Below are 19,745 nucleotides of genomic sequence, written 5' to 3' on the forward strand. Positions count from 1 at the left end.
ACTCTCACTGAGAACAGCCTCTCACTCTCACTGAGAACAGCCTCTCACTCTCACTGAGAACAGCCTCTCACTCTCACTGAGAACAGCCTCTCTCACTGAGAACAGCCTCTCACTCTCACTGAGAACAGCCTCTCACACTCACTGAGAACAGCCTCTCTCTCACTGAGAACAGCCTCTCTCTCTCACTGAGCACAGCCTCTCACTCTCACTGAGAACAGCCTCTCTCTCTCACTGAGAACAGCCTCTCTCTCTCACTGAGAACAGCCTCTCTCTCTCACTGAGAACAGCCTCTCTCTCTCACTGAGAACAGCCTCTCTCTCTCACTGAGAACAGCCTCTCTCTCTCACTGAGAACAGCCTCTCTCTCTCACTGAGAACAGCCTCTCTCTCTCTCACTGAGAACAGCCTCTTTCTCTCACTGAGAACAGCCTCTCTCTCTCTCACTGAGAACATCCCCTCTCTCTCTCACTGAGAACAGCCTCTCTTTCACTGAGAACAGCCTCTCACTCTCACTGAGAACAGCCTCTCACTCTCACTGAGAACAGCCTCTCACTCTCACTGAGAACAGCCTCTCACTGAGAACAGCCTCTCTCTCTCACTGAGAACAGCCTCACACTCTCACTGAGAACAGCCTCTCACTCTCACTGAGAACAGCCTCTCTCTCACTGAGAACAGCCTCTCTCTCACTGAGAACAGCCTCTCTCTCTCTCACTGAGAACAGCCTCTCACTCTCACTGAGAACAGCCTCTCTCTCTCACTGAGAACAGCCTCTCACTGAACAGCCTCTCACTGAGAACAGCCTCTCTCTCTTACTGAGAACAGCCTCTCTCTCTTACTGAGAACAGCCTCTCTCTCTCACTGAGAACAGCCTCTCTCTCTCTCACTGAGAACAGCCTCTCTCTCTCACTGAGAACAGCCTCTCTCTCTCACTGAGAACAGCCTCTCTCTCCCACTGAGAACAGCCTCTCTCTCTCACTGAGAACAGCCTCTCACTCTCACTGAGAACAGCCTCTCTCTCTCACTGAGAACAGCCTCTCTCTCTCTCACTGAGAACAGCCTCTTTCTCACTGAGAACAGCCTCTCTCTCTCTCACTGAGAACATCCCCTCTCTCTCTCACTGAGAACAGCCTCTCTTTCACTGAGAACAGCCTCTCACTCTCACTGAGAACAGCCTCTCACTCTCACTGAGAACAGCCTCTCACTCTCACTGAGAACAGCCTCTCACTCTCACTGAGAACAGCCTCTCACTCTCACTGAGAACAGCCTCTCACTCTCACTGAGAACAGCCTCTCACTCTCACTGAGAACAGCCTCTCTCTCTCACTGAGAACAGCCTCTCACTCTCACTGAGAACAGCCTCTCACTCTCACTGAGAACAGCCTCTCACACTCACTGAGAACAGCCTCTCTCTCTCTCACTGAGAACAGCCCCTCTCTCTCACTGAGAACAGCCTCTCTCTCTCTCACTGAGAACAGCCCCTCTCTCTCACTGAGAACAGCCCCTCTCTCTCACTGAGAACAGCCTCTCTCTCTCACTGAGAACAGCCCCTCTCTCACACTGAGAAGAGCCTCTCACTCTCACTGAGAACAGCTTCTCTCTCACTGAGAACAGCCTCTCACACTCAGAGAACAGCCTCTCACTGAGAACAGCCTCTCACTCTCACTAAGAACAGCCTCTCACACTCACTGAGAACAGCCTCACTCACTGAGAACAGCCTCTCACTCTCACTGAGAACAGCCTCTCACTCTGAGAACAGCCTCTCTCGCTCTCTCACTGACAATAGCCTCTCTCTCACTGAGAACAGCCTCTCTCTCTCACTGAGAACAGCCTCTCTCTCTCACTGAGAACAGCCTCTCTCTCTCTCACTGAGAACAGCCTCTCTCTCTCTCACTGAGAACAGCCTCTCTCTCTCTCACTGAGAACAGCCTCTCTCTCTCTCACTGAGAACAGCCTCTCTCTCTCACTGAGAACAGCCTCTCTCTCTCACTGAGAACAGCCTCTCTCTCTCACTGAGAACAGCCTCTTCTCTCACTGAGAACAGCCTCTCTCTCTCACTGAGAACAGCCTCTCTCTCTCACTGAGAACAGCCTCTCTCTCTCACTGAGAACAGCCTCTCTCACTGAGAACAGCCTCTCTCTCTCACTGAGAACAGCCTCTCTCACTCACTGAGAACAGCCTCTCACTCTCACTGAGAACAGCCTCTCTCTCTCACTGAGAACAGCCTCTCTCTCTCACTGAGAACAGCCTCTCTCTCTCACTGAGAACAGCCTCTCACTCTCACTGAGAACAGCCTCTCTCTCTCACTGAGAACAGCCTCTCTCTCTCACTGAGAACAGCCTCTCTCTCTCACTGAGAACAGCCTCTCTCTCTCACTGAGAACAGCCTCTCTCTCTCACTGAGAACAGCCTCTCTCACTGAACAGCCTCTCACTGAGAACAGCCTCTCTACTGAGAACAGCCTCTCTCTCTACTGAGAATCAGCCTCTCTCTCTCACTGAGAACAGCCTCTCTCTTTCTCACTGAGAACAGCCTCTCTCTTCTCACTGAGAACAGCCTTCTCTCTCTCACTGAGAACAGCCTCTCTCTCTCCACTGAGAACAGCCTCTCTCTCTCACTGAGAACAGCCTCTCTCTCTCACTGAGACAGCCTCTCTCTCTCACTGAGAACAGCCACTCTCTCTCACTGAGAACAGCCTCTCTTCCACTGAGAACCAGACTCTCTCTCTCACTGAGAAACAGCCTCTCTCTCTCACTGAGATACAGCCTCTCTCTCTCACTGAGAACAGCCTCTCACTCTCACTGAGAACAGCCACTCTCACTCTCACTGAGAACAGCCTCTCACTCTCACTGAGAACAGCCTCTCACTCTCACTGAGAACAGCCTCTCTCTGAGAACAGCCCCTCTCCTCTCACTGAGAACAGCCTCTCCTCTCACTGAGAACAGCCTCTCTCTCTCACTGAGAACAGCCTCTCTCTCTCACTGAGAACAGCCTCTCTCTCTCACTGAGAACAGCCTCTCTCTCACTGAGAACCGCCTCTCTCTCTCTCACTGAGAACAGCCTCTCTCTCTCACTGAGAACAGCCTCTCTCTCTCTCACTGAGAACAGCCTCTCTCTCTCACTGAGAACAGCCTCTCTCTCTCACTGAGAACAGCCTCTCTCTCTCACTGAGAACAGCCTCTCTCTCTCACTGAGAACAGCCTCTCTCTCTCACTGAGAACAGCCTCTCTCTCTCACTGAGAACAGCCTCTCTCTCTCACTGAGAACAGCCTCTCACACTCAGAGAACAGCCTCTCACTGAGAACAGCCTCTCTCACTCTCACTGAGAACAGCCTCTCTCACTCTCACTGAGAACAGCCTCTCTCTTTCTCACTGAGAACAGCCTCTCTCTTTCTCACTGAGAACAGCCTCTCTCTTTCTCACTGAGAACAGCCTCTCTCTCTCTCACTGAGAACAGCCTCTCTCTCACTGAGAACAGCCTCTCTCTCTCACTGAGAACAGCCTCTCTCTCTCACTGAGAACAGCCTCTCTCTCTCACTGAGAACAGCCTCTCTCTCTCACTGAGAACAGCCTCTCTCACTGAGAACAGCCTCTCTCTTTCTCACTGAGAACAGCCTCTCTCTCTCACTGAGAACAGCCTCTCTCTCTCACTGAGAACAGCCTCTCTCTCTCACTGAGAACAGCCTCTCTCACTCTCACTGAGAACAGCCTCTCTCACTCACTGAGAACAGCCTCTCACTCTCACTGAGAACAGCCTCTCTCTCTCACTGAGAACAGCCTCTCTCACTGAGAACAGCCTCTCTCTCTCACTGAGAACAGCCTCTCTCTCTCACTGAGAACAGCCTCTCTCTCTCACTGAGAACAGCCTCTCTCTCACTGAGAACAGCCTCTCTCTCTCTCACTGAGAACAGCCTCTCTCTCTCTCACTGAGAACAGCCTCTCTCTCTCACTGAGAACAGCCTCTCTCTCTCACTGAGAACAGCCTCTCTCTCTCACTGAGAACAGCCTCTCTCTCTCACTGAGAACAGCCTCTCTCTCTCACTGAGAACAGCCTCTCTCTCTCACTGAGAACAGCCTCTCTCTCTCACTGAGAACAGCCTCTCACTCTCAGAGAACAGCCTCTCTCTCACTGAGAACAGCCTCTCTCACTCTCACTGAGAACAGCCTCTCTCACTCTCACTGAGAACAGCCTCTCTCTCTCTCAGTGAGAACAGCCTCTCACTCTCACTGAGAACAGCCCTCTCTCTCTCACTGAGAACAGCCTCTCTCTCTCACTGAGAACAGCCTCTCACTCTCACTGAGAACAGCCTCTCACTCTCACTGAGAACAGCCTCTCTCTCTCACTGAGAACAGCCTCTCTCTCACTGAGAACAGCCTCTCTCTCTCACTGAGAACAGCCTCTCTCTCTCACTGAGAACAGCCTCTCTCTCTCACTGAGAACAGCCTCTCTCTCTCACTGAGAACAGCCTCTCTCTCTCACTGAGAACAGCCTCTCTCTCTCACTGAGAACAGCCTCTCTCTCTCACTGAGAACAGCCTCTCTCTCTCACTGAGAACAGCCTCTCTCTCTCTCACTGAGAACAGCCTCTCTCTCTCACTGAGAACAGCCTCTCTCTCACTGAGAACAGCCTCTCTCTCTCACTGAGAACAGCCTCTCTCTCTCACTGAGAACAGCCTCTCTCTCTCACTGAGAACAGCCTCTCTCACTGAGAACAGCCTCTCTCTTTCTCACTGAGAACAGCCTCTCTCTCTCACTGAGAACAGCCTCTCTCTCACTGAGAACAGCCTCTCTCTCTCACTGAGAACAGCCTCTCTCTCTCACTGAGAACAGCCTCTCTCTCTCACTGAGAACAGCCTCTCTCTCTCACTGAGAACAGCCTCTCTCTCTCACTGAGAACAGCCTCTCTCTCTCACTGAGAACAGCCTCTCTCTCTCACTGAGAACAGCCTCTCTCTCTCACTGAGAACAGCCTCTCTCTCTCTCACTGAGAACAGCCTCTTTCTCTCACTGAGAACAGCCTCTCTCTCTCTCACTGAGAACATCCCCTCTCTCTCTCACTGAGAACAGCCTCTCTTTCACTGAGAACAGCCTCTCACTCTCACTGAGAACAGCCTCTCACTCTCACTGAGAACAGCCTCTCACTCTCACTGAGAACAGCCTCTCACTGAGAACAGCCTCTCTCTCTCACTGAGAACAGCCTCACACTCTCACTGAGAACAGCCTCTCACTCTCACTGAGAACAGCCTCTCTCTCTCTCACTGAGAACAGCCTCTCTCTCACTGAGAACAGCCTCTCTCTCTCACTGAGAACAGCCTCTCACTCTCACTGAGAACAGCCTCTCTCTCTCACTGAGAACAGCCTCTCACTGAACAGCCTCTCACTGAGAACAGCCTCTCTCTCTTACTGAGAACAGCCTCTCTCTCTTACTGAGAACAGCCTCTCTCTCTCACTGAGAACAGCCTCTCTCTCTCTCACTGAGAACAGCCTCTCTCTCTCACTGAGAACAGCCTCTCTCTCTCACTGAGAACAGCCTCTCTCTCCCACTGAGAACAGCCTCTCTCTCTCACTGAGAACAGCCTCTCACTCTCACTGAGAACAGCCTCTCTCTCTCACTGAGAACAGCCTCTCTCTCTCTCACTGAGAACAGCCTCTTTCTCTCACTGAGAACAGCCTCTCTCTCTCTCACTGAGAACATCCCCTCTCTCTCTCACTGAGAACAGCCTCTCTTTCACTGAGAACAGCCTCTCACTCTCACTGAGAACAGCCTCTCACTCTCACTGAGAACAGCCTCTCACTCTCACTGAGAACAGCCTCTCACTCTCACTGAGAACAGCCTCTCACTCTCACTGAGAACAGCCTCTCACTCTCACTGAGAACAGCCTCTCACTCTCACTGAGAACAGCCTCTCACTCTCACTGAGAACAGCCTCTCACTCTCACTGAGAACAGCCTCTCACTCTCACTGAGAACAGCCTCTCACACTCACTGAGAACAGCCTCTCTCTCTCTCACTGAGAACAGCCCCTCTCTCTCACTGAGAACAGCCTCTCTCTCTCTCACTGAGAACAGCCCCTCTCTCTCACTGAGAACAGCCCCTCTCTCTCACTGAGAACAGCCTCTCTCTCTCACTGAGAACAGCCCCTCTCTCACACTGAGAAGAGCCTCTCACTCTCACTGAGAACAGCTTCTCTCTCACTGAGAACAGCCTCTCTCTCTCTCACTGAGAACAGCCTCTCTCTCTCTCACTGAGAACAGCCTCTCACTCTCACTGAGAACAGCCTCTCACTCTCACTGAGAACAGCCTCTCACTCTCACTGAGAACAGCCTCTCACTCTCACTGAGAACAGCCTCTCTCACTGAGAACAGCCTCTCACTCTCACTGAGAACAGCCTCTCACACTCACTGAGAGCAGCCTCTCTCTCACTGAGAACAGCCTCTCTCTCTCACTGAGCACAGCCTCTCACTCTCACTGAGAACAGCCTCTCTCTCTCACTGAGAACAGCCTCTCTCTCTCACTGAGAACAGCCTCTCTCTCTCTCACTGAGAACAGCCTCTTTCTCTCACTGAGAACAGCCTCTCTCTCTCTCACTGAGAATATCCCCTCTCTCTCTCACTGAGAACAGCCTCTCTTTCACTGAGAACAGCCTCTCTTTCACTGAGAACAGCCTCTCACTCTCACTGAGAACAGCCTCTCACTCTCACTGAGAACAGCCTCTCACTCTCACTGAGAACAGCCTTTCACTCTCACTGAGAACAGCCTCTCTCTCTCACTGAGAACAGCCCCTCTCTCTCACTGAGAACAGCCCCTCTCTCTCACTGAGAACAGCCCCTCTCTCACACTAAGAGCCTCTCACTCTCACTGAGAACAGCTTCTCTCTCACTGAGAACAGCCTCTCTCTCTCTCACTGAGAACAGCCTCTCTCTCTCTCACTGAGAACAGCCTCTCACTCTCACTGAGAACAGCCTCTCACTCTCACTGAGAACAGCCTCTCACTCTCACTGAGAACAGCCTCTCACTCTCACTGAGAACAGCCTCTCACTCTCACTGAGAACAGCCTCTCTCACTGAGAACAGCCTCTCACTCTCACTGAGAACAGCCTCTCACACTCACTGAGAACAGCCTCTCTCTCACTGAGAACAGCCTCTCTCTCTCACTGAGCACAGCCTCTCACTCTCACTGAGAACAGCCTCTCTCTCTCACTGAGAACAGCCTCTCTCTCTCACTGAGAACAGCCTCTCTCTCTCTCACTGAGAACAGCCTCTTTCTCTCACTGAGAACAGCCTCTCTCTCTCTCACTGAGAATATCCCCCCTCTCTCTCACTGAGAACAGCCTCTCTTTCACTGAGAACAGCCTCTCTTTCACTGAGAACAGCCTCTCACTCTCACTGAGAACAGCCTCTCACTCTCACTGAGAACAGCCTCTCACTCTCACTGAGAACAGCCTTTCACTCTCACTGAGAACAGCCTCTCTCTCTCACTGAGAACAGCCTCTCTCTCTCACTGAGAACAGCCTCTCACTCTCACTGAGAACAGCCTCTCTCTCTCTCACTGAGAACAGCCTCTCTCTCACTGAGAACAGCCTCTCTCTCTCTCACTGAGAACAGCCTCTCACTCTCACTGAGAACAGCCTCTATCTCTCACTGAGAACAGCCTCTCACTGAACAGCCTCTCACTGAGAACAGCCTCTCTCTCTTACTGAGAACAGCCTCTCTCTCTCACTGAGAACAGCCTCTCACTCTCACTGAGAACAGCCTCTCTCTCCCTCACTGAGAGGTCCCATTCACTGCTGCCTGTGCGGCCAGTGTATGAAAAGTGGCTGCTGCATTTTCTAATAATGGGCCGGACATTTCAAAACAATCCTTCAGAGATGAAGCTTTTTGTGAAATTTGAGAGATGTAATCAGGCAGCGTATGAATATAAATCTCCCTCTCCCTATGTGCAATACCTAGTAAGTGCTTTTTAAAAAATGTCAAAGTTTAACCTGTTTCACCCATTCCAACTCGATGCTGACAGCTCAGACTGCCTCAAGCAGCCAGAGACCCAATCACGTAAATGCATTGGGTTGGCCCTGGGTTAATTTCAAATCTGAAGAGCCCAGAGCGTAGGAGAGTAGTCCCAGCACAAAGCTTGATAACAGTAGTCAAAGGAACGTTGTGTAAATGCAAACCAGGGTATACAAACTCCCAGGGGTCAGTACAGGGATTTGGGGATCCGCAAGTGCTCACTGAGTCCTGCCAACAATATGTGTGGCCAGCTGAAATTGGGAGTAATGTGGGCTGGGTGCAGGGTCTGGTGGCTGCCTATATCACACTGCAGATGCTGCCTCATCTGGGAATGCAGAGAGCTAGAAATCCTTTAATCGCCTGAAACACTTCAGTGGATTCACCCTCTAATCAAGGAAATACCAGCTTAGTCTGTGCTCCTGTTCTCTCAATTCACCCCCTTCTGCAGACACTGCACTGCAGACCCTCCAATGCCGGTGTGAGGTTCAGCAACTGACCCAGAGGAGACTGTATGGATCCTCGGTTCACTGAATTAAGGAGGTGAGGTGGGGGGGATTTTAGCTGGGGATCCCACTTCAGAATGTGAGCCAGTGCCTGTGTGAACATTGGACGAGGAAAGAATTAATTAAATGTAATTGTGGTGCTGCCTGCAGTCAAATAGCTGCTGGACACTTGTCTATTTACTTATATCAGTCTCCTTCAAAGAATTATTAAAACATACAGCACTTTCATATCATGAGCATTTTAATTTAGATGATGGAATCCATGTCTGCTCACCTCAGGGGCAATTAGGGATGGGCAGGATAGTCAGTGACACCCCCATCCCAAGAATAAATTGTCTAAAATCCATTTGAAGAGGATAATTCAACTAAAATTAGTTTGAGAAGCGTTGACTTAGTGGACACCAAGGTTGACTTTTAAGAGCCTGTGGGAGGAGGGATCAAGCTCGTGAGGGGATGTGAGGAGTTTGAAGGGTTTAAGATTCTGGGGGAGAGTTGGTGATGGAGCAATGGGTGGTGTAAGCTGGGCGGGGGGCGGGGGGCGGAGGGAGGGGTCTGAAATCTGTATAAGGGGAGAGGGTTTAGACGAGCAATTGCCTGTGCTGGTGTTACTAATGGAGGTCAGTGGAGAGAGGAAAGAGCCTGGAGATGAGAGATTCTTCACCTGTTGGACAAGAAGCTCAATGTCATGTCTGGAATTATAAATGGCTCACATATCACAGATGACCAGGACTTTAATAAGGCACTGACAATTTGGAACTCAAAGGGTTAATCCTTGCTTTCCCTCACGAGCCAATTGGTCAAGGTTCACCTGCCAATAACTAGTTAATCACGGTTCCACGTGACCAGCTTTGCCCTGAGGATGTAGGAGACGGCCTCATTGCCCAGGTCCCCTGTATCCCCTGCACGGTGACCTGAAGAAAAGAGTTAATGATTACAGGAAGGGACCGTTTTACTGTGGGTGAATTACCCCAGTAACCAAGGTCCCTCTTCAGCAAAGGTCAGCGCCTATCAGATCATGGCCAAACTCAAATAGCTGACCGTTTTCGATCAAACTGCTCCTTCCTTGAAATGACTGACTCTTGTACTGATTTGATAAGGGGATTCAGGAGACACTTTGTCCAGGAACGGGTGAGAATGTGCAACTTGCTCCAACGAGGAGTGGCTGAGGTGAATATCACAGATACACCGAAGGGGAAAGTTTAAATAAACACACGAGGGAGAAAGGAACAGAAGGAGATTCTGAAAGGGCGAGAGATGGAAACATTCCTCATGCAGAGCAAGTACCCTGGCCCCCACCCACCTCCCCGGGGATCTTCATGCAGCCCAATCCTGCATCATCTGTCACTGACCCTTTTGAGTGGGATCGGGCATTGGGCAGGCTACACTGATGATTCAAACATGAGAAACTTGTACTGTTGATAGGAAATGAGATTTTTTTACTAGAGCGAGTTGTTGTGGTCTGGAAGGCGCTGCCTGAAAGGGCGGTGAAAGCAGATTCAATCGGAACTTTCAAAAGGGGTTTGGATAAATACTCAAAAAAGGAGAGAATTACAAGGTTATATGGAAAGAGCAGGGGAGTGGGGGCTAATTGGACCCTTTCAAAGAGTCAGCACAGGCACGATGGATTGAATGGCCTTCTCCTGTGCTGTATGATTTTGATGAAATTGCAACACTTACAAAGGGAAGCTAACTCAGGAATACTGTGGATTTGTGTTTAAAATCTTTGTGTCCAAGTAACTGTCTTTGGCTCGGTCACACAGCGCTGAGTAACTGAACCTTGGCTTCCTATCGAGGGGCAGATCATTAAAAACAATCATTTCAGGTTTCATTTTATGACTCTGCTTTTTTCAAATTGGAAAATAAAACCTCCTTTGAAGTTTAAATGAAATAATTTGTTGTGGCACTAATGTTGTTTCCCGACACATTTTCCTCACTGAGTGGGGGGGGGATTCAGACGATTGACGGCCTGTTAATGATTTTATTAATCCCATTGCTACCTCTGAGTTGCTGTTTGCAGCCTCTGAACCCCCTGGACCCACACAATAACTCACTCGTAGCTTTGAAAAAATCGACAAATATCTCCACGTCCTTTGACCTCAGCCGCAGATTGAAAATGCGTGTCTGTACCAAGTTGACAGACCTTAGCCACTAGGTTTCCAAGATTTGGTTCCGCACCTCGGATATCTCAGCCTGGGCCCCCTCCAGAGTGCCTCCCAGAGCCTGGGCCCAGGGCCCTTCCTGTGGAACATAATGAGCAGCACAGACCAATTGGGCTGAATGGCCTATTCCTGTGCTGTAAATTCTGTTTAGTTAACCATTAATCAGAATCATCGTCTACACGTTAATTAGTATCTGGGTATTTTCTGAATAATCTCGTTTCATTTCAGTTTTTGAGGCTTTCTCTTGTTTTGAAAGTGTCTCATTCACAGAGCCCACGCCCTGTGAATGTGAGGATGAGAGAGTTTGGAAACTCATCGCCCTGGTGAGTATGTCCCACTTGATATTTTGGCACCGTTTTTAGTGAGTGTGTCAGAGCACGGTGGACTGGGATGGAAAGTTTCAATCCTTGTGTTCAGCACATGGTCCACTCAATGGATGGCACATCCCAACTGGGATTACTCACCTTGGGTGAGCTCCCAGCTCCAGCCAGCACCAACTCCCCCCATTCCATCCTTCCCCCTGCCCCTACGTACCACCACCCCCCCAACACCCCCTGCCCCCCTCCCCGGCCCCCCAACCCCCTCCCCGGCCCTCCAACCCCCTCCCCCACCCCCCTCCCCCCTTTGGATTGAAGCTTCTGAAGGAGCTGATGTGCAGGAGCCTGAAGAGGTTACCAGGCGTCTGCTGAGGTCCATTAAATTTATCAACCTGTTGAACGGGACAAATGAAAGTTCATCTCTTTATGTCAGAAAACAGGATGGGGTCGGAGAGGATTCCAATCTGTGAGTTGCTTGTGTGAGAAAATTGCGCAATTGATCAGCTGACAACAATGACCTCTGCAAATTTCCTATTGTATCTCCCCCCACAGTGACTACGCTTCAAAAAGACTTCACTGACTGTGCAGCACTTTGGGATCGTGGGGTCGTGAAAGGTGCTATAGAAATGCAAGTCTTTTTTTTTCTTTGATACAACACTGCTAACATAGTGAAGCATCCTGCAGGAGCAATTAATCAGTGGAAAGTTGACAGTGAAGCCACATAAGGAGACAAAAGCTTGGTCAGAGAGGTAGGCTTTAAGGGGCATCTGAAAGGAGGAGAGAGTGAGAGGAAGAGAGAGAGAGAGAGAGAGACAGGCGGAGAGGTTCAGGGGGGAATTCCAAACCTTGAGGCCCAGGCAGCTGAAGGCACGGCCACCAATTGCGGGATGATTAAATCAGGGATGTGTAAGAGGCCAGAAGTGAAGGAGCACAAAGGCCTCAGAGGCTTGTGGGGCTGGAAGAGGGTTACAGAGATTGGGAGGGTGTGAGGCCATGGAGAGATTTGAAGATGAAAATTTTGAATTGAGATGTTATGGAAAGGGGAGGCCAGTGAGAACAAGGGGTGATGGGTGAATGAGACGCGGTGTGAGTTAGGATATGGGCTGCAGAGTTTTGGATGAAGTTGAGGTTTATGGGAGAGAGTGAGGGGAGAGCGTGAGAAAGAAAGAACTGTGGCTTAGTCCCATTAGGAGCTGAAGAGGAGAGCAGGAAACAAATCATCTGAAATGTCTAAACTCAAAATAGCTTCCCAACCGATTTAAAGTCTCCTTTGGTAGTAATCCTACAGCAGGGCTGAAGCTCCTCCAATTCCAGCCTCTTGTATATCCCCAATTTCCATTGCTGTACCATTGGTAGCCGTGCCTTCAGCTGCCTGGGCCCTCAGCTCTGGAATTCCCCCCCTAAACCTCTCCTCCTCTCTACCTCTCTCCTCCTTTAAGAAGCTCCTTAAAACCTATCTCCCTGACCAAGTTATTGGTCACATGTCTCCTGTACCCTGGGGTCAAACCCCTCTCGCTACAGTGATAGTGAAATGATCCAAGTCCCCCACAGGAGCAGAGGCTGCTTGAGGCAACAGTTGGGCAAGTTCCACTTAGAATGCTGCTCCTGTCATTAATTAGCTTCAGGTCTGTTAGGACTCATATTGGACTCAAAACGTTAACTCTCTTTCTCTTGCCACAGATGCTGTCAGACCTGCTGAGTTTTTCCAGCATTTTCAGTTTTTATTCCGGGTCGCTTAGCCTTAGCGACTTGAGATTTACAGGGACAGAGTTTTAAATTAGATGTTTGGATCCAGGGCTCTCCACTACCTGAGAGAGCAGTGTGGCTCTCTGCTCCTCTCCCGGCTGTGTTGATACTCATTGGGATGGAGAATGTATGGGAGGTCAATGCTGGATGATTGATCCTTCACTTGAACTGGGTGTGGGGGTGGCGAGGGAGTGTGTGGGTGTGGCGAGGGGGTGTGTGGGGGTGTGTGGGATGTGTGGGGGTGTGTGGGGGTGTGTGGGGATGTGTGGGGATGTGTGGGGGTGTGTGGGGGTGTGTGGGGATGTGTGGGGGTGTGTGGGGATGTGTGGGGTGTGTGGGGGTGTGTGGGGGTGTGTGGGATGTGTGGGGGTGTGTGGGGGTGTGTGGGGATGTGTGGGGATGTGTGGGGGTGTGTGGGATGTGTGGGGGTGTGTGGGGGTGTGTGGGATGTGTGGGGGTGTGTGGGGGTGTGTGGGGGTGTGTGGGATGTGTGGGGGTGTGTGGGGGTGTGTGGGGGTGTGTGGGGATGTGTGGGGTGTGTGGGGGTGTGTGGGGGTGTGTGGGATGTGTGGGGATGTGTGTGGGATGTGTGGGGATGTGTGTGGATGTGTGGGGGTGTGTGGGGGTGTGTGGGGGTGTGTGGGATGTGTGGGGGTGTGTGGGATGTGTGGGGATGTGTGGGGGTGTGTGGGGTGTGTGGGGGTGTGTGGGGGTGTGTGGGGGTGTGTGGGGATGTGTGGGGGTGTGTGCGTGTGTGTGGGGGTGTGTGGGGGTGTGTGGGATGTGTGGGGGTGTGTGGGGTGTGTGGGGATGTGTGGGATGTGTGGGGGTGTGTGGTGTGTGTGGGGATGTGTGGGGGTGGGTGGGATGTGTGGGGATGTGTGGGGGTGTGTGGGGGTGTGTGGGGGTGTGTGGGATGTGTGGGGGTGTGTGGGGGTGTGTGGGGGGTGTGTGGGGATGTGTGGGGGTGTGTGGGGGTGTGTGGGATGTGTGGGGGTGTGTGGGGGTGTGTGGGGGTGTGTGGGGGTGTGTGGGGGTGTGTGGGATGTGTGGGGGTGTGTGGGGGTGTGTGGGGGTGTGTGGGATGTGTGGGGGTGTGTGGGGGTGTGTGGGGGTGTGTGGGGTGTGTGGGGGTGTGTGGGGGTGTGTGTGGATGTGTGGGGGTGTGTGGGATGTGTGGGGGTGGCGAGGGGGTGTGTGGGGGTGTGTGGGATGTGTGGGGGTGTGGGGGTGGGTGGGATGTGTGGGGGTGGGTGGTTGCTGAAGCCAATGCTGATGCCTCAAATGCTTGTGACAAAAGAAAGACTTGCATTTCTATAGCACCTTGCACAATCTCGGGGGTCTTGCTTTGATCTGTCTGGTCCATCCTGTCCTCACTCACTCTGCCATCAGGAGGCGATAGCAAGTCAACATTTGGAATAACTCTGTTACCTCCTATGATATGTCCATTCAAAGTTAACACAAGGCAATGGGATTTCCTGAAGACCAGTGTTGTCTTGTACACATAAACACAGCAGGTTGGTCAAAAATTATTCAATGCTTTACAGGAATTTAAGAACATAGGAAATAGGAGCAGGATTAGGCCACTCAGCCCCCCTGAGCCTGCTCCACCATTCAGTAAGATCATGGTTGATTGTGGCCTTAACTCCACTTTCCTGTCTGCTCCTCCCCTCCACCCCTCCACCCCTCCAACCCTCCACCCCTCCTCCCCTCCACCGCTCCACTCCACCACCCCTCCTCCCCTCCACCCCTCCACCCCTCCACCCCTCCTCCCCTCCACTCCTCCACCCCTCCACCCCTCCTCCCCTCCACCCCTCCTCCCCTCCACCCCTCCACCCCTCCACCCTCCTCCCCTCCACCCCTCCACCCCTCCACCCCTCCACCCCTCCTCCCCTCCACCCCTCCTCCCCACCATCCCTCCTCCCCTCCACCCCTCCACCCCTCCACCCCTCCTCCCCTCCACTCCTCCACCCCTCCACCCCTCCTCCCCTCCACCCCTCCACCCCTCCACCCCTCCTCCCCTCCACCCCTCCACCCCTCCACCCCTCCACCCCTCCTCCCCCCACCCCTCCACTCCTCCACCCCTCCACCCCCAATAACCCTTGACTCTCTTGTCAATCAAAAATCTGCCTAACTCAGTTATCTTTAATATATTCAATGGCCCAGCCTCTCAATGCTCTCTGGGGAAGAGAATTCCAAACACCAATGACCCTCTGAAGGTGGAAGTTCCACCTCATCTCCATTTTAAACTGTGCCCTCCAGGTCTAGGCTCCCCTGACAAGGGGAAGTATCCCCTCAACATCCATTCTGCCAAGTCCCCTTAGAATCTTGTGTGTTTCAATAAGATCACCCCTCATTCTTCAAAACTCCAGGCCCAGCCTGCCCAACCTTTCCTCATACACCAACCCCTTCATCAATGGAAGCAGCCGAGTGAACCTTCTCTGAACTGCCTCCAGTGCCTCTCCTTAAATAAGGAGATCAATAAGGAACATAGAATGAAAGGTATGAAGTAAAGCCCAGACCATCTATCTAGATGAGTTCACCATAGTAGATCAGAGATGAGGAACACACGAGTTTAATAACAGCCTCTGGTGCCAGAGTTGCTAAGTGACTGACCTAGAAGATTTTTTCATTGGAACCTCAGTTTGTTATTAGCTTCTCTTAGTCTCAGTGGGCTGACAGGGCATTATAGGAACAGGAGGAGGCCATTCAGCCTCTTGAAACCATTCCGCCAGTCAGTTAGATCTTGCCTGACCTATACCTGAACCCCGCTTGCCTGCCTTTGCTTCACATCCAACAAAAAAATGACATAAATCCCAGTCTTTAACGCTTCAATTGACCCCCTCCACCCCCAGTATCCACAGACTTTTTAGGAGAGAGGGAACCAATTGGAAATAGCAAGATCCCAAAAGACAATTGCCTTTGGAGTTGATTGAGAGAGGAAGCCCTGATTTTTGATGAATTCAACCACGGGATATTTTGACATCGATCTGAGGCACTACAATTAGATGTTTCTCATCTCTGATCTACCATGGTGAACTCCTCTAGATAGATGGTCTGGGCTTCACTTGATACCTTTCATTCCATGTTCCTTATTGGTTTCCTTATTTGAAGAGAGATTACACTTGCACTGGAGGCAGTTCAGAGAAGGTTCACTCGGCTGATCCCTGGGATGAAGGGGTTGGTTTCAGAGGAAAGGTTGAACAGGTTGGGCCTATACTCAATGGAGTTTAGTAGAATGAGAGGTGATCTAATTGAAACATCTAAGATTCTGAGGAGACTTCTGATTCTCTCTAGAAATCCTTTAATCACCTGAAACACGTCAATAGATTCACCCTCTAATCAAGGAAATACCAGCTTAGTCTGTGCTCCTGTCCTCGCAATTCACCCCTTTCTGCAGACACTGCACTGTAGACCCTCCAATGCCAGTGTGAGGTTCAGCAACTGACCCAGAGGAGACTGTATGGATCCTCAGTTCACTGAATTAAGGAGGTGAGGTGGGGGGGATTTTAGTTGGGGCTCCTACTCCAGAATGCGAGTCAGTGCCTGTGTGAACATTGGATGAGGAAAGAATTAATTAAATGTAATTGTGATGCTGCCTGCAGTCAAATAGCTGCCTGATACTTGCCTAACATGAGTAAGTATACATTGAACGGTTGTAACGTGAACTGTGAGGAAGGTGGCGAGAGACTTCAAGAGGATGTAGACAAGGAGGTGCTATGGGTGGATATGTGGCAGATAAAATTTAATGCAGAGAAGTGGGAAGTGACTTGTTTTGGTTGGAAGAACAAGGAGAGGTGAGATAAAAATTGCCTGAAGCCTTGTTTGCCCTCTTGTGGATATTAAAGGTCCCATGGGTATTATGTTGAGAAACAGGGCGAGTTCTGCACTGTGCCTCAGAGCCACTCCTAAAGGCTGCCAGTCATTACTTTATGATGTGTACAGAGTTTCTGAGATTTGGACTATATTGTTACAACAACGTTATTGCAGAGTGTTAGGGTCCATATTGTTCAGGACTCAGAGCTCAATGAGTTGAAATACTTTATACTTGACCATCCTGAGCTTGTTCAGGCTTGCACAGAGGAAAGCCTCAGGAAACAAAGCAGGTGCTTCGAAACCTGTCATATTTTTAATATACCAACCCTATGAGATCACTTTATTTAGAGTATTGATCTGTAAAGCATAGGATCGGCCCCAGGCCAGATCTGGCTCTGTGCTCAGAGAGTTGCTCTTAGCTTGCATGACAGTGAAGATGTTACACTGAGACCCCCCAGTCCACGGATTCATTACACTGAGACCCCCAGTCCATGGGTTCATCACACTGAGACCCCCCAGTCCATGGGTTCATTACACTGAGACCCCCAATCCATGGGTTCATTATACTGAGACCCCCATTACATGGGTTCATTACACTGAGACCCTCCAGTCCATGGGTTCATTACACAGAAACCCCCAGTCCATGGGTTTGTGAGGGGAAGAATCAAACAGGCTTTCTGATGATGGCTCCTCACACACCACCACCCTCTACCCCCCCTAACACACACACTCAAAGACACACATTAACCACCTCCACACATACACACACACACACAGACCACACATACACATGTATTTTATCTTCTTCCTGATCACTGCCCACTGACACCTGTTGAGAGTGCATGGGTGAGAGAGGGGGAGGTGTGTGTGTGTGAGTGGGGCCTGTGTGTGGGATGGGTGTGTGTGTGTGTGTGTGTGTGTGTGTGTGGGGGATGTGTGTGGGTGTGTGAGGGGCCTGTGTATGGGATGGGTGTGTGTGTGTGTGTGTGTGTGTGTAGGAGGGGACAAGATCAGTCACACCTGTGATGCACAACCAGTCAAATAGCCCCTGACACCAAGTAGCCTGACCCATGAGGAAGAACCATTTTGAGTTCCATGCCATTTTCTGTGGAACCAGAAAATCTGTTCCTTCCAGAGAGAAGAGAAGAAGATAAATAGGAGAAATTATTTTGTAAAATTTTGACATCACAATGTGTTTCCAGTGTTGCTGCAAACAATCTCCACTTGGTTTGGAAAGAGCAGGCAGCTGTTGTACACACCCAACTGTATAAATAATCATCTCCAGTCACTCAGATGCCATTCTTTAATTTACTGACACTCCTTTAATGAGGTTGTTGAGGAAAGGACATGGGCTGGAACTGAACCATGGACAGAGCTTTACAGGGCCTTACAGCACAGGGTCAGGAGTTGGTCGTGGGTGAGTCACACTTGTCACATTCCACACTGTGCCAATGTCACTGCGGTTCCTTTTAAGTTGTTCTTTGTCGATAAATTGGGAAGCTGGTGTTGTGCCAGGGGGTTGGATGCCTGGAACTGCCTCTCTGTGGCTGGGCAGTCCGTGTGACTGATTTACCTCCACCCCAATCGCTTTAAATGTCCATTATCAAGCTGAGTGCTGGCCGTGAGGGTCCGACATGAAATGAGTTTGACTCAGTTATTACCTGAAAAGGAAGAATGTGCAGCACTAGAAAGATTAGGCCGGGGAGTGGCACTGGGTTAATTGCTCCTTTGGAGAGCTGGCACAGTCATGATGGGCTGAATGGCCTCCTTCTGTACAGTAACCATTCTGCGATTCAGTCTCAGTTTGGGCTCCAACAGGTACCAGGCTTTCCAAAGTTCAGCCTTCGATTGTCAAACTCACTCTGAGAGCGCAACTGACTCAGGGAGGCTGTGGGAGCATTTGGGGGGAAGACGTTTATCTCCATGGTGCCTCTGTTGGAAAGTGTGAACTTTCCTTTCAGAAAGTCTCAAAGATTTCACAGACAGTGAATGGCTTTGGAAATGCCGTCAGTAATTTTGTGAGCAATACCTGCTATTCATTTCCAGAGATCCCACACAGACCATACTAACAGGCCCTGACTGACCTGGTGGTAACTGTGAGGCAACAGAGCAGCACACACCAGCTCCCTAAAACACCAGCCCCAATCAGGACCAACCAGTGCTATGGAAATGGGGGTTCGAGGAGAGGAGAAAAAGTCACAGAGAGAATGAGAAACAAATTAAAAAAAACAGAGAGGGAGAAAAACAGAGTGAGAACAAGAGGGAGGATGAGATAGACAGAGAGAAAAACGGAGTGGGAGAGAATAATAGAAACAGTGCAGGTCATCAGCATCAGACTGACTCTGTACCAACACCAGGGCAAAGTAGGACAGACTTAAAGGGGCATCTATAAACGTTTAAAGAATGAAAGCAGCATTCCGAGGATTAGAGAGAGTGAGGGAGTGGGGTGGGAAAGTAAAACAAAGACAGCAAGACTTAAATAGGAAGATAGAGAGAGAAAGATAGAAGGGAAATAAATGCAGAGAGATCCAGAGAGAGGGGAGGTGAAGAGAGTTGGGCTCCTGAGAAAGGCGGGAGAGAGAGGAGCAACAGGTAGGGAGGAGAGAGAGAGGGAGAGAGAGGAGACAGAGGGAGGCAGGAGAGAGGAGGGATGGATAGGGGAGAAGAGAGAGAGAGGAGGCAGAGGAAGGAGAGAGAGGAAGGAGAGAGAGGAAGGAGAGAGGATAGGCATTTGGGGAGGAGGGGAGAGGTGGAGGATGGAGGGAGAGAGAGAGAGAGAGAGGAGAGACAGATAGGGGAGAGGAAGACGAGGGAGAGGAGGAGGAGGAAGAGAGAGGACAGAGAGGAGGAGGCAGAGATCAGTAAGTTTTATGATTTTTCTGGGCCCAGACTATCTGAGAGCTGAGGAAGGTGGAGCGTTTCATTGTCTCATTGTCAGAGCCTGTCATCATAAAAAACCCACCCACCCAGGTCACTAAAGCCCTTTAGGGAGGGAAATCTGCTGTCCTTACCCAGTCTGGCCTACATGTGACTCCAGACCCACAGTAATGTGGGTGACTCTTAAATGCTCTCTGAACAAGGGCAATTAGGGACGGGTAATAAATACTGGCCTAGCCAGTGACGCCCAGATCCCATGAATTAAATAAAAAGTGTGTGAGAGAGAGAGAGAGAGAGGGGGTGGGGGGTGTAGAGAAGGGGGTAGAGGAGGA

This window comes from Carcharodon carcharias, chromosome 32 (assembly GCF_017639515.1).
Source record: "Carcharodon carcharias isolate sCarCar2 chromosome 32, sCarCar2.pri, whole genome shotgun sequence".
NCBI classification, from domain to species: Eukaryota; Metazoa; Chordata; class Chondrichthyes; order Lamniformes; family Lamnidae; genus Carcharodon; species Carcharodon carcharias.